At 41.1% G+C, this 16,126-nt stretch overlaps 1 protein-coding gene and 1 pseudogene across 8 annotated transcripts in view; both read left to right on the plus strand.

The window, feature by feature from the left end:
- The window catches only part of DACH2 (dachshund family transcription factor 2), an 845,689-nt gene that overhangs the window by 590,333 nt on the left and 239,230 nt on the right, over positions 1-16,126 (plus strand). The window lies entirely within an intron of this gene.
- On the plus strand, positions 562-688 carry LOC117361681 (annotated as a pseudogene).

A 16,126-nucleotide genomic window follows, 5' to 3' on the forward strand; every position in this document is an offset into this window, starting at 1 on the left:
AATACGTTACCTGTATGTAAACCGCTTTCAATGTGCTTGTAAAAAGCTACAAATAGGCAGTATACAAGTCCTAATCCCTTTCCCTTTATGGTGAGCTCTCCAAAACCTACCAACTTGAACTTAAGGCAGCACTATAGCATAAATATAAAAACACTGGATCCAACTGTACACCACAATAATTTTTATGCTTGCAGATGTTACAAACATGTAGGTACAGTGGGATTTGGTTAGGTTTTGAAAAGCTCACATATTCCACCAAAAGTATAGTAGTTAGAGTGGGATTTGGACCTGAATCCCCATATAGTTCAGTACGGTGCTAACTAGGCTACTCCAAGAACCTGCTTCCTGCTCTACTAAGTCTGTCCATAACATCCAAAGCTATCACACAGGCTAGTATGTACTGTTTCATTCACATCTTTGGGGATAGAAGGGGATCAATGACCACTAGGGGAGTGTTGGGTGTTTCTGCCTCCATCCTTCCAGTGGTCATCTGGTAAGTATGGGTACCTTTTTTGGCACTTATTCGTTGTAAAAACAGGTCTAGCTTCACATGACCAAATTGTGCCCTGGATGTTTTCTAAAATGTTCAATCGAATAAATGTTTCGCCTTTTACTATAGATTTCCGTGGAGAGGAACATTAATGAGTTTCATTTAATTTCTGAAGGTCCTGCTATTATTAGTAGGACTAATATTTTGTTTTATAAATATAGATAAAAAGAAATTAAACATTTATTGCAGAAAAACATCCAGATCATAAGCTCATCCTAGTCCCGCCCAAACCATGTCTCCAACATGCCCACTTCAGATTTAGATAGACTGTATTACAAACAATCACCATAGAAATCCATCTATAAAATACATCTGTGTCTTTAGGCCTCTTTTTGGATGTTATTTCTTTTTTGAAAAAGAGCCCCATGGTGTTCAATGGGATGCACAAGTTGCTTGCTACGTTAAACTGCAACTTGAACTTAAGGCAGCACTATAGCATAAATATAAAAACACTACACCCAAATGAGATGTATTAATAGGTGTATCACACATTTTGGCACACACAGAGTGGAATAAAAAAAAGTAGGAAATACATTAGAAAAACTTGTCTCCTACCTGAACTATTTCAGAGAGTAAATCATTTGCCCTTGCTGCATGGGTGATTAGCTTCATCTACTTGTGTCATTATCACTGGATCTCTAAGATATTTAGTGAAGGACCCATTGCCTCTGCATGTTGCATCTTGGCCTGCACAAATTACAATTGGGGGAAATTGTAGAGAACCTCTTAGGGAGTGCATAGGAGCCAGTTTTGTATGTGTCTAAGAGTGCTGAACATTCCCAGTGTTGAGCAAGCTCTTTCACTGTGCCCGAGAAGTGGTCATTTGTATTGTGTTTGGCTCCTTTAATCATTTTGAAATGTTGGCCCCTATGGTGGAGTGAAGATGGAGAGATCTGTGAACCACGTTGATTGATTTGTAGTTTGCATTGTGGCATTCAAGGATTTAGTTAAGTCGATCAATAAATGCATATGTTAGTCAAATGCAATTGTTTATCCTCTCTACCTGTTGTCATAAGGCATTTTTTGACGTTCTTGGCTAGAGCTTTTCAGAGTGAATGAAGATTTTGGAAACCGCTCAAAGTATGATAGCAAAATTGAGAACAGACTTGTCTAGGCAATATGGTCTGTAAGAGAAGTTCATGGAACTGGTATTATTTAGCCTAGGAAAAACTGAAGGAGTGAATTGACAACATTGGTATTCAAGAACATCATTCAAAGAGGATCAATGAAGAGAATGGTGATCAGTTCTTGCACATCTCTACTTGTTATCACAAGAAAAAGTAATATAACTAAATTTCAACAGGTTAGATTGGGTTAGTTTAGTCAGTAATTTTTCCTAACTGAAAAAATAGTTAAGACACCTAACAAGTGTTTTGGCAGATGCAGGAATGTCTTTCATTCAAAGCTTTTTAAGACAGACAAAAAAAGCATCTGTTCCAGGATAGTCTTTATGAGAGATCTTGTGATCTTTACATCTTGAATTCTTACAAAGAATGCAGTCGTGGCTACTGATGATGCTGATTTTTTTTTTTTTTTTTTTTTGCAACCATGCCCATTTTTGGATAGACTTTCATATTTCAGAGTTTAAGAAAGGACTCAGATGTATAACATACCCCTTAATGAGTGTAAGAAAAGAAAAGTGATTGGGACTTGTATACTAAACTAAATTAAACTAAACCTCAAGTTTGTATACCGCATCATCTCCATAAAGATAGGGCTCGACACGGTTTACAGGTAATTCAATAAATGAGGGAAGGACATAATAAGAAATTAGAGGTTATGAAGCATCCTTTTTGTAGTTATACAACCAGGCTCAACGCAGTTTACATACAGGTACTTCAAGCATTCTCCCCTATCTGTTCCAGTGGGCTCACAATCTATCTAATAATGTACCTGGGGCGGTAGAGGATTAAGTGACTTGCCCAAGGTCACAGGGAGCAGCATGTGGTTTGAACCCGCAGGGTTCCGAGGTTGTAGCTCTAACCACTTCTATAAGGAGCTACATAGCTTTAGGATACAGTGTCACATGTAAATGGGGAATGTTAGTGATTTGCATGCTTAAGTGGCCTCATAAAATATTTTCTAGTGGAAAAGCATGTGCTAAATTTTGATGGTGAGTACTTTGCAGTGGTTATGTGCACAGGCAGAGCTTAAACAGAGTATACAAATGCATATATAAATTATAGTACCCAAATATGCATTATGTGAAAATCTAGGCATGGCTATATATACTAGCTGTAGGGCTGCTATAAGTGATTAGGCCAAATGCAAGCAAATTTTTGTTACTTGTGCTAGAATTCTGTAAGGAAAGGTAGGTTTGAAATAGGTTCCTGCATATCCTCAGCCTAGATGTCCTGTTATAGAATTACCCTCAATGCATATACCATTCAAAGATGACGTATAGTCAATATAATTGAATATGGATAAAATTACCTTTTTCAATGGCATTGTAATCCTGTGTTCTTAATTGTAGATACCGGATGCCATCTAATTTAATTAGGACTAACTATATTTCACATTAGCCTGTCTGTTAAAATCTACACAGAGTGCCATAAAAAAGTCATTAATTTGGTATTATCTATTTAACTAGTTTTAGTTCATTAACCTTGACACCAACAGTGCTCGAAAAAAGAGGTTTTTGATATTTCTTTTCACAGAAAAAGCTATGGTGGCCTAGTATAGTCTGTGATAATTATATAGACTACCAGTTGCTATCCTGATTGAGCAGATGCTTGGTTCGTATTTCATATTTGGTAGGACACAAGTCATCTTTTCTCTTGTCTATGAATTACTTTCATTCAGTAGGCTTCTTCAGTATCCTTGTCAACACAATTGATTTTACCAGAATAAAATGCCATGTATGGTGTTTGATGGAAAGAATAGATTGTGTTTTTGAGCTTTGTTAATGTCTCATTTCCAGTTTTATTATGGATTGGTGAAATGCTTCCTTTATAGGATTGCTTTTCTAGAAGCTTTTAAACTGAAAGATCTTTAGTGCACTAAGTAGACTACTACTTTGTTTATAACATTTAGGACTGAAAAATGATTAAAAGCAGTCTCCTTGCAAAATGCTAATAAGCATTTTTCTTTTATTTTTAGAATTCATAATGACTCCATTTTGAATGGTAAAATTTTCATGTACACTACATTTTCTTTTGTTCATATATGAAATGGTAGTCTGTGTGAGAACTGAACTATATTAACAAAGGATGATAATGACAAATATGTTAGAAACCACATATAGAGTGTAAAACCAAATAAAAACAAATGTGTTCAAAATTTAAATATAGATTTGGGGCTAAGAGGATAGTGAATAATTGAGCCTTACACCCCTATCCTGACATTTACTCAGATTTATGGTGTATGCAAACTCTGGCCTTACTTTAGTCTGTCGACTATATTAGCTCCTTCATTAAATTAATTATTTCCTTCATTATTTCTTATATAATATCACACTTCTTGACTAACAACATACATGTGGAAGGGCATCCATATGGCAGTATAGTAGGGTTTGGGTGGGCCTCACATGTTCTACCATAAATGTAGTGGTTAGAGTGGCTTATGGGCCTAGTCCTCTTCTCTATGGTTCACCAGCCCATCCACCAGGCTACTTAAGACACCTTTGTGCAGTTTTACTAGGCTTTCCCATACCAGATGCTGCTGTTTTAGAGAGAGTTATGTACCTTTTTCTCATTTTTGTGTGGTGGAAGTGGATCAGTGAATACTGGGGGAGTGTGGGGGTGTCTTACCTTGATGCATGCAGTGGTCAGCTGGTTAGATAGGGCACCTTTGTGGCATTTAAATGCTTCCGAAACAGGTCTAGTTCTAAACGTGTAAGTTCCATCCAGGATGTCTTGCAAAATATTTAGGTTCAATTTATGGAATCTGGCCCTTAAGGCCTTCAGAAACACTTGTTTGTATGTTTTATTCTTATGATCAGGATGTATTCTATCTTCTTCTATCACAATTATTCTCATATGATAACTTGGAGGGGACTCATATAATGTGGAGGTGATTCTTATTGCTCATCCTTACTTTCCAGAATGTAAGCAACAACCCTCATATGGGCTCTGTTTCTATTATGTTGCTTGTAATAACTTATAAACCATTATAATTATTTATTTATTTACAACATTTATTAATCGCATAACCCAGCCACAATGCTGGAGTGGGTGGAGGTAGTACAGGGTACCTATGTGCAGTGTCTAAAAAGGCCTCTTTTATGCTTATTCACACACACAATCAACCATCTCCTCACCCTCTTTTCAGTAAATTTACATTTTTTGGACATATGGATTATCATAGATAGGAGCACTGATACCACTTTGATGAACCCACAGTTCTAATCATCAGTCCATTAGTCTGAATTTTTGTGCTATGAAGGCAATTTTGTAACTTCATGTCCACAGCTACATCTGCCCTATGCATATAAGGGCACTGAAAAGCAGCACTTATGTGTGTAAATGTACTAAAGGGGAATACATGTCTAAATTAGTAAAAAGGCTTTAATAATGAGGTTTAATAAGCTCATAATTGGAAAAAAATTTAATTGGGAGATAGATGCCTAGCGATGCCTAAGTTTCAAGTTTATTTAAAATTTATTATACCGCCTAACTGTATTTTTTTCAGAGTTCTAATGTCCAAATGTTACCTCCACTGCCAATATGGCTAGTTTTAGGGCAACCATTTAACCTAGATTTCTGTCACACTTGTTAATAATAAAAGACTGGAAGCCCCTATGGTCCAATATTGTATTTCTTTGGGACATAAGTTTGCTGATTCAAAATTTATGGTTATTGAACAGTTAATATTGGGTAAGAGAGGGGGATTGTAAAAATAAATTAAGACAATGAGAACAATTTTAGATATACAAGTTACAGTCTGTGGAGCCCAACGGGTTAAACAATACCATCAAGTGGCAAGCTTTTTTTAATTATTATTGAGAGGGTGCTATTGAGTGAGTTTACCCTTCATTGCAATGAGAGAATGAATTGATTCCATTTTTGTTGGAGTAACACATATGCACTAGTTTGGACGTTGTTGATTGGCTACAGAACAGTTTTAACCCATAGGTTCACTTGAGTCATGGTTGTAGTATCAGAAACCTTCCTTTGCAGCAACGATGTATTTGTGCTATGGTATACACTTCCTTTTCTCCTGAAGCAGTGGACCTTTAGCAAAACAAGGCTCTTGTTGAGAGAAGGAAATTGTGAATTGCTCTTTTGCTCCAGGTTGGATTACAATTACAAGTGTGGGACAGTATGGTGTGAGCACCGTTTGGATCCCAGAGGAAGATGTTGAGTCAGCCTTTTTGAGCTAAGTAAAAGAAGAGCTTTTTTCTATTTTTTTGTGTTGAGTACTACGTCCAGTTTATATTTTTTGTCACTGGAAACTTAAACTTATTTATGCTCTGCCTTCGGTTAGGTTAGAGGCGCAGGTTTTTCTCAATTGGTGTTTAGCCTTTGAGTTTTTTTACTATGCTTCCCCTCATTGGCAAGATGAGCCAATGATTTACAAACCTGTGAGTCTATTATGACTTGTTGAGTTAGCAGTGATGTTGTAGTCTTGCTTTTTGTCTGAGGCTCATTTTATTAATAAGATATTAGTTCGGTTTCCTGTGGCAGTTTTGTTAAACTTTTTCATGCCAAATTTTATGAACACTTGGAAGCCATGACATGACAAAAAATGGCCAACATTTCTTTATTATCAGAACTACTTGGGATGTACCAGTCATAAAGGGAAAGACACAAAGACTATCCAAAATGTGTCTTTATCACTGTTGGAATAATCACTCATAATGAGCATATTTCATCCTCTTCTAAGCCCTTTTCAATAATGGCTAAGAAATGTAGATGGGAGTGATTTAACTTGACCTTTAAACTCAGGCAAAGAAGAACAAACCTATGGAGCTGGAAATATTGACTAATAGGCAAACTTGCCTTTAGGCCATTTGGATGATGACTCAAAAAACATGACTATTTCTTTCAACCTACTTAAAAGAGTAGTAACAACTGAACCATCAAGCTTCATAATATAAATTTCTAAAAAAATCAATTGATGCATGATTACAAAACATAGTGAAATGTAAATTTTCCTTTACTGAGTTAACGTGGTCAACAAAAGAATGCAATTCCTCAATAGAAGCTGATTAAAGAAAAAAAATGTCATCCAAAAACTTTATAAAACTAACATAGGTGCCTATTGCCTGTAGAAGATAGACTTCTACAGTGACCTCCAAAAGCATCTAAATTCTCTTGTACAAATTTACAACTGCTGCAGAGGTATAAATGCATATGTGTACTTTAATATTGTCATTTTATAAGGCTTTTCTCCATGTGTAAAGTTTGCAGAAAAAGGTTTTTATAGAATTGTGCAGCTGCATATACAGTACACGTAAAAATAAAATATCAAAATACTGGCAACTTCTTCACTTTCCTGGGGGGGGGGGTTGTTTGGGTGGAGCACAATGGTCTGAAATTTGGCAGCTAAGATTTAATGCCAAGAAATGCAAGGTTATGCATTTGGGCTGCAAAATCTTGAGGGGATGGTACAGTTTAGGGGTGAAGAACTTTTGTGCACGAAAGAAGAGCGGGACATGGGTATGATAGTATGTGATGATCTTAAGGTGCTGTACAAATACAAGGTGGAACTACATAGGACCGTGAACTCAATGTCTTGTTAATATTGTCTTAAATAGCTAATTCTCTCTGTCTGGATGTGTTCTACCATTAGCTGGTAACATTATTATATTTATTTAATTATAATTGTTGCTATTTAATATTTTTGAGAGTAATTTAAATACCTAAATAATATAAATGTGCATGAGTCGAGTCTCTTTCATTTGAAAAGAAACTCTATAATGAGAGGGCATAGGATGAAGTTAAGAGGTGATAGGCTCCGGAGAGATCTAAGGAAATACTTTTTTACAGAAAGGGTGATAGATGCGTGGAACAATCTCCCGGAAGAGGTGGTGGAGACAGAGACTGTCTGAATTCAAGAGGGCCTGGGATAGACATGGGATCTCATGGAGAGAGAAAGAGATAATGGTTACTGTTGATGCGCAGACTAGAAGGGTCATTTGGCCTTTAACTACCCTCATGTTTCTATGTTTCACACACAAAACACAGACCTTTACCAAATGCAGAACAAGAGATCGCAAATACAAACAGAAATGGGAACCCTAAGAAATTAAATTCAGTAAGTATTACAACACTGGAGAAATCAAAACAGATATGCACTTCTTTTTGTACTGAACTCATAGGAGTCCCAGGTCCAAGTCCACCAAAAAATTAGCCACCTCCCTTGCTGTGCAGCTGGTAGGGATCCTAATGCTCTGCCAGTTGAAGACCACCAGTGTGTCCCTGAGCTAACATCAGCTGCAGAGCTTGGAGAGTTCTGGCTGCTGGACTGGAGGAAGAGGTCTTCAGCTGGCAAGGCTTTGGGATCCCCACCAGCTTAGATATTTAATTTTTGCATTTGGGAAGGGAGCAGAGGGAAGGGCAGGAAGAAAATTTAACACCCATTAACTTTGGTCTCAGGGCCACTGCCCACCCTTATCCATCACCATACCCCCATCAACTATCTGGTAAGCCACTGAACACAAATATATGTGATGCACATATCCCAAAGCTAACATATTCTAGGTAATAAATTTAAAATAAAACACTTTTTTCTACCTTTGTTGGTTAGACATTTTATTTTTCCATCATGTCGGTCCTATTTTGCCTCTTCTACTTTCCTGTTTCTTCTGACAATTCGCTATCCTGTGGTTACTGTCCATGTCTTTTTCCTCTCTCCTGTCTTGTTTCATTCCCTCGCTAAGCCAGTCTGATATACTGATCTTTTTTTTAGCTCTTCCTGCTTTTTTTTTTTTTAGCTCTCTCAACTTTGGAATGATCTTCCACTTCGCTTAAGGAGTTACTGTTCACTCCATCTTTTTCGTAAATCTTTAAAAAACATTTTATTTGCTAAACACTTTAAAAATTAATCTTCCGAAACTTAGTCTTATTCTTTATGGTTTTCAAATCGTGCACTCAGCACTTGTTGCTCTAACCCCCTACGGTCTGTCGTGAGACAATGACGATACGCCGCGGGAGCCGGAGGCGGGCGCAAAGGTGAAGGAACTGTCGAGGATGGGAGGAAGGGAGCCTGTGGGCCGGCGACTCCTCTCCTTAGCCGCGGGCCGCGTTAGGACCAGCGGCTCGCGGCACAGAGTGCACCCGACCAACGCTCCGGGGCGGTGCGCCCCCTGGCCACGTGTCTCCGCCTGGACTCACATCTCTGGCAGCTGCCTCAGCGTCGCAGTGGGGAAACCGACACCGGTCCCAGACGACACTCTGGCGTGCCGCCGTCGGAGAGAGGACGCAGGAGAAGAAAGTTTGGCTGCACAGGTGAGGGAACAGACAGCAGTCGAGGGTGGGAGGAATGGAAGCCGCGTCTCTCTCTCGGGATCACCGTATCGAAAGGGCGACCTCCCTTCCACTCACCCTTATCCCCTAACCCCCCCTCCCGTTGATTGGCTCTTCCTTCTCCTCGTTTCCCCCTCCCCCCTCCCATCCTTTTGCTCCGGCTTCGGCCGATTTGGCCGCGCTCTTCCCTAGACGGGATCGGAGCTTGTTCTTTCTTTATGGTTTTCAAATCGTGCACTCAGCACTTGTTGCTCTAACCCCCTACGGTCTGTCGTGAGACAATGACGATACTCAGGCGTTTATCAACTAGTGTGGAATTTTATTTGGCCCCAGCCTTAACAGCACAAACTGTCATCAACTGAGCAGAATAACAAATCATGAACTGTCATCAACTGTCCATCAAAACTGGACATCTGAACATGACATAACACTCTATGTCTATCACTTATTAGTACAAGGCAACATATAACCAACAGATGATCAGGTGTACAGCATATGCCTCTCCATCCACTCACAATGTGGGGTGCCATACAAGCTTCCCCTGCTCACTGGACCCATCCCGTTCAAGGAGGTGTCCTCTCATCAGTGGTACATTGCTGTGAAGATCATGGCCTGGCTTCCCTGCCGTCCAAGCAAGGTGGTGTGCCCCATTTCTTAACCACTGTAAAGGTGTATGTCTTTTACTCATATGCTGTGCTTACCCTCCAATCTGGCTGCGACAGTAGTCGAGGGTGGGCGGGAGGGAAGCTGCGTCTGTGTCCCGCGATCGTCGGATCAGAAAGGGCGACCTCCCTTCCGCTCACTGCTAGTCTATCTCGTCACCCCCCCCTTGCCGCCTACTCTTTGTTGATTGGCCTTCTTCCTCGCCCCTCCTCTTTACCCTAACCTTTCTTGCCCTTCCCGCCCTCCCCCTCTCCCGCCCCTTCCCCCCCTTTCTCGCAAAGGCTTTGGCTGATTTGGCCACGCTCCTTCCTATCCGGAATCGGAGCTTGTTCTTATTTGTTAAGTTAATTATTGTAAACTGAGTTGAGCTTTTTTGGACTGATGTCTCGGTATATAAAGCCAATTAGATTTTTTTATTTTCTGCACCTTCCATTCACTCAAATTTTATGCTTTTCCTTCTTTTTCAGCTACCTACCAACTTTCTATCTCTCTTTCTAAAGTTCTAGCTCTCCCTTTCCCCATGTCACACATTCCCCATCCTTCTATCCCCTTCTATCTTTCATCTACTCCTATTTGTACCTAATTGGATTTTTGGCCTTTGCTTAACTTGATTTAATTGTTTATAAACCACTTCGAAACCTATGTGATGATTTTAGTACCTCTGTACTTAATATCTGCTTCTCTGCTCCTCATTACCACATTTCCACCTTTGTACTTGCTGTCCTCCTTTCATTCATCTCCTTGCCACTGCCCCAACACTTTCACTTGATTCTACAATTTCCAGTGTATCCCCTTCTCTCATTCTTGTAGCCCAGCATCTCCTATCCCTCCCCTCCTCATGTACAAGGGTTTGTTTACTGTATTTGCACAAATCTAACATTAAGATGGCTGTGGTACCTGAAGAGTTTGAATGATTAATAACCAAACCACTGTGTAACAGTGACGATGAAACTGGAAACACTTTTTTATTGTTAGGGTTACAAGCCTCAGAATTTGGAGCTATTTTTACCCTATTAGGGTTATCCAGTGGAAACTGTCCACTTGCTCCTGCTCACATCACCGACTGTAACCCTCCCTCCTTCTCACTAACATTTATTTAAACAATCACTTCATTTTTTTTTTGTTTTCAAAATTCTTTTCTACCTTTAAAATTAGATTTATGTGATCTAACAAATCAATAATTTATGGCTTTTTAATATAGCTTCAATTTAGCTGTTTAAAACGTTCCCGCTCATTTCAGAACACAGAATTGGCAGGCTAATGCAAGCAAAAAATGTAAACCATTTGAGTTAGTTATTTCTTAGTACTCATCTTTTAGCATTGTCTTCCTTGCCAAATAGTAGTGAAGTTTATAGACCGTTGCTTGTTGTACTAACACTCATTTTTCTCATCCAACGTGGCCTGCGTTTCGCGGGGCAAAATGACACCCCTTGCTGCATCAGGGAATGTAATAACAGCAAGGTCCTTCACAAGCAGTGCAACAGCTTCAGAATAGAGAGTTGCGCGGGGACAGAAATCCCACCCGTCCCCACCCGTCCCCGCCAAAATCCCACCCATCCCCACCCGTCCCCGTGAGGAATCCCTCCGTCCCCACCCGTCCCCGTGAGGAATCCCTCCGTCCCCACCCGTCCCCGCGAGGAATCCCCTCCGTCCCCACCCGTCCCCGCGAGGAATCCCCTCCGTCCCCACCCGTCCCCGCGAGGAATCCCCTCCGTCACCATCCTTCCCTATAAACTTCAGAAATAGTTATTTTATTTAATTATGCTACTGAATTAAAGGCTCTGGTAGAGACCCATTTACAAATAAGCAAAGAGACTATTAATTTGGAAATATTAATTGGGAAGAATACATACTTTGTAAATGGGTTTCTACCAGAACCTCTAATGTAAATATAAAATATAAATACTCAGCTGATGAGAACCCACAAACTGTCAGCTGAGGACTTCCTTTGCAGTTGGCCTGGGGTCCCTTTTGCCAAGCTTGGCAGGCAGCAGTAGCGTCCCTGAGTCACAGATGCTGGCACCTCAGTGGCTCATGGATGCTGCCAGCGACTGCTGCGCTTGGTGGAGGGGAGTTCTGACCATCTCTAGAGGAGGTCCTCTGCTGGCGGTGCTTGGGGATCCCCACCAGTCACAGCAAGGGCCAACAAGTACTTCAACACTGTAGAAATAAAACCAGAAATGCATTTCCTTTTCTTTTGAACACAAAACAAAGATATCTGCCATATACATTTCCCAAGGCAGATGACTCTATGCAATGTCACCTCGGTAACAAAATACAAAAATAGACAAATACACCCCCTCCCTTTTTACTAAACCACAATAGTAGGTTTTAGCACAGGGAGTTACGCTGAATGCCTCGCGCTGCTCTCAATGCTCATAGGCTCCCTGCGCTAAAAAACAATATTGCGGTTTAGTAAAAGGGAGCCATAGTGCAAAATATAGACAGCAGATATAAATTCTCAAAACAGACACATTTTGATCACTAAATTGAAAATAAAATCATTTTTCCTACCTTTGCTGTTTGGTGATTTCATGAGTCTCTGGTTGCACTTTCTTCTTCTGACTGTGCATCCAATCTTTCTTCCTTTCTTTCAGCCTCCTGTATGTTTCCTCTCCTCCAGACCTCATTCTCTCCCCCAACTTTTTCTTTCTGTCTCCCTGTTCCCCCTTCTTTCTGTCTCTCTGTCTGCCCCCTTTCTTTCTTTCTCCGTGCCCTCCCCCAAGCCACTCGGTTTGCTGCCACCGCCATCGGGGAATAGTCCCCAAGCCACCGCTGTCCCAAGCTTTCCCTGCAGAAGCGTCGCGCTGACCAGCATTCCGCTCCCTGACGTCAATTCTGACGTAGGAGAGGAAGTTCCGGGCCAACAAGGCATTTCTCCTCATTCCATCCAGCCTGAGCCCCATCTCTCCTTGATCCAGCATTTCCCTTCTGTGTCTGTCAGAATTACCATTCCACCTATTTTCCAGCATCACCCTTCTTTGTGTCCATCTCACCTATATCCCTATCTCACCACTTTTTCAGAATCTTCATTTGTCTCGGTCCTTGTCTTTACCCCATATTCACCATTTGCCCTTTCAATGTCTTTATCTCCCCCCCCCCCACACACACTTTTTCAGCATTACTTCTATGTCTCTATTTCACCTCCTCTTCATGTCCCCTCTGTATCTCTATCCTTATTCAGAAGGTCCTGCTTACCCTTTCTCTTCTTTGTGTCACTATCTCCATTTTCAGCTTTCCCCCTTTTTCCTTTGTTAATGCACCCTGTAGCCAGAATCTTTCCACCCTCTCTCCACTCCGGCCCAGCCCAGTATGAAATATTTCCTTTTGTTTCTCTCCCCTCTCTCTTCTCCTCCCTCACCCACGAGTCCTGCATCTGGCCCTCTCCCTTCTACCTGCACCTGGCAACACCCCCCTGCTCCGCGGCTCTCTTAAGCAACTCGTCAGCAGCGGTGATCAAGACAAGCTGCCGACATCGAGGCCTTCCCTCTACGAGTCCCACCTTTGTGGAAAAAGGAAGTTGAAACAAGCGGGACTCGCAGAGGGTAGGCCCCGACGCCAGAAGCTTGTGTCGATCGTTGCTGCTAAGTTGCCGAAGAGAGCCGCAGGTAGAAGGGAGAGGGAGATAGGAAGGCTGTAGAAGCTCCGGAGCATGACACCGAACCCGGCCAGGATGATTTCTTTTTCAGGCTGCTGCTGCCGCTGCCGCTGCCATCCCCCACCCGAAATGACAAAAAACAGCCTAATGCCCGCGTCGGGAAATAGCCATGTTGAGCAGTGAGCTCAGCACGTACACAGATGAAAGCCTTGCTTGCTGATTGGTCCGGCGGCACGGTGGGGCGGGGCCGCCGGACCAATCAGCAAGCAAGGCTTTCATCTGTGTACGTGCTGAGCTCACTGCTCAACATGGCTATTTCCCGACGCGACGCCAGACTTGCATCGCCAGAATTTAGGTAGGTTGTTTTCATCCCCGTGGGAGTCCCGTGGGCAAGGGGGCGTCCCCGTGGGAGTCCCGTGGGTCAGGGGGGCATCCCCGTGGGAGTCCCGTGGGCCAGGGGGCGTCCCCGTGGGAGTCCCGTGGGCCAGGGGGGGAACCCGCGGGATCCCCGCGGGACCCGCGGGATCCCCGCGATCCCCGTTCCCGTGCAGACCTCTACTTCAGAATCGGCAGGAGCTGTTGCACTGCTTGTGAAGGACCTTGCTGTTATTAAATTCCCTGACGCAGGAGCAAATGGACAGTTTCCACTGGATAACCCTAATAGGGTAAAAATAGTTCCAAATTCTGAGGCTTGTAACCCTGACAATAAAAAAAGCATTTCCAGTTTCATCTTCACTGTTGCACAGTGGTTTATTAATTATTCATTGAATTTTGAGAACCACATATAGTTCTATTTTTGTGTTGTTATGTGACCTGAGGAGATTGACTCATAGATAAGATCCCCTGTACAAGATAAGTAGTTTATACCTTTACCTTGTTGATCCTGTACTGCATCGCACAGAGCTTTTTTCAATAAGTAGAGGAGGTTTTTCTTATGCCAGTGATGTTGTTACTTTTGGTTCTGAGGCTTTTTCCTCCTCTCAAATTTTGAATAAGCCTGTGCCTGCTATGAATGTATGTATACTGATGTGAAGAGTATGTTTTATAGTGGAAGAGTGTTACTATGATAATTGAAATCACCATTAAAATCCAATTAAAAAATGATTGATTTAAGTTCTGTATGGAAATCGGCGTCTACACTGTAAAAGGCATCTGTGTTAAGCGCCGATAAATTAGTCCATGAGATCCTCGGCCTAATAAACCAGTACCTTGCATTATGATGTCTACCGGCTACTAAGTCAAGTTAGATGCCAGTAGGAGTGATTCTATAAACAATGCTTACCTTTGATTGACATCTGATAGGTGCCATTTTTAATGGTGCCTATTTAGGTGTCGTTTATAGAATCAAGCCTATATTTTCTAAAATACATGTATCCATTGCAACTTCATTATGGCTCCATCCATCCCGGCAGATCATGTTCAAGTAGAAAATCTTGTGGGGTGCATAATTTTATAACAACTATTTTCTGTCTATAAAACAAGTTATCCTTATGTGTCGGGATTATCCACTAACATTTTTTGTATTGAACATACACATTTTAGAAAATTCCACACTGAGTATTGTCCTCTATAAAAACTACATGAGATTACACATATCGAAAGTGACTCTTCAAGTTTTTAAATTGCAAGAGCTTTGGGAAGGGTGAATTTGTCATTATAGTTAATTTGCACATATCTTACTGAAGAAAAGGCCAGGGGAACTAGGCCGAGAACACAGCTGTACAGGCGGCTCAACTAATTGCCTCTCCATCCTCAACCTCATTTATCTTCATTTCTTTCCAATTATACCAAATTATCAATAGTCTCTGTTGCATCAGAGTCTTAATCCCCTTTATTCAGGCAGCATTAGGTAGTGGCAGATGAATTCTTAGAGGGAGTCAGGGTAAACAGCCATGAAATGCCACCTCTGGCAGATGGCATTGCTCACAAGAAATATGACAAAACATTTGGAATTTGTTACTGGGCATTGGTATGAGAAGGCAAGCTGTCAATATTTTTTTAAATGATAATCAAGGTGGCTGACACACGGTACATAGAAAACTTTCACTTGAATTAATTAAAAATGCAGAGTGAAGGTCTAGAAAACTAAAAATGTATGCTGTGGGCATGCTTGATAATGCTTAGTATTCTCTGAGGAATATGAGTTATGATATCCTATGCTCCAGTAAAACCAAGCATTAAATAAAATGTCTGTCGTCAGCAATAATCTTTGCTTCTAAACTAAACTTTGCATCTCCTGTCACAAACAAAGCATCTCCCTTTAGTAGTCTGATGGTTAATACAGTGATCTGAGATCCTGGCGTACTGAGTTTAATTCTCACTGCAGCTTCTTGTGACCCTGGATAAGTCACTTAACGCACCATTGCCCCAGATACGGTAAAAAGCCTTAGATGTAATGTGTATGGAGCTGTGTACATCTGGTAGCAATTTGGAAATGATAAGTAGTAGTAGGTGCTATATAGTGATAGAATACTTGATGACCAGTATAAAGAGTATATCGACATAGGGCCAGCTTTAAAACTTTAACTCCCAGAGTTCAATCTAAGTAAATCAACAGTATGAAATAATCAAAATTTTAAACATTTAGGGCCTGATTCTATACACAGGGTCTAAACTCCTAGGTGCCATAGTAGAATCATGCCTAGTGGCACCAAAACATTCTTAAGCAACAGTAAGCATAAACTCCTCAGGTGCATTCCATTTAGGCCAGAGTTTTCTTAGCCTAAATGAATGCACCTAACTCAATCCATGCCCAAACCTCATCACAAATCTGCCCCAAATCCACCCCTAACCATGCCTACTTGCTAGTAGGCACCTTGGTATAGATGCCTATATCAAAGTGGTAGGCGCCTACCAGCAAATTAATTTTTTGAATTGGTTTTTGATGGCACTTTCAATTATGAACAC

This window comes from Geotrypetes seraphini, chromosome 5 (genome assembly GCF_902459505.1).
Source record: "Geotrypetes seraphini chromosome 5, aGeoSer1.1, whole genome shotgun sequence".
Classification (NCBI taxonomy): Eukaryota; Metazoa; Chordata; class Amphibia; order Gymnophiona; family Dermophiidae; genus Geotrypetes; species Geotrypetes seraphini.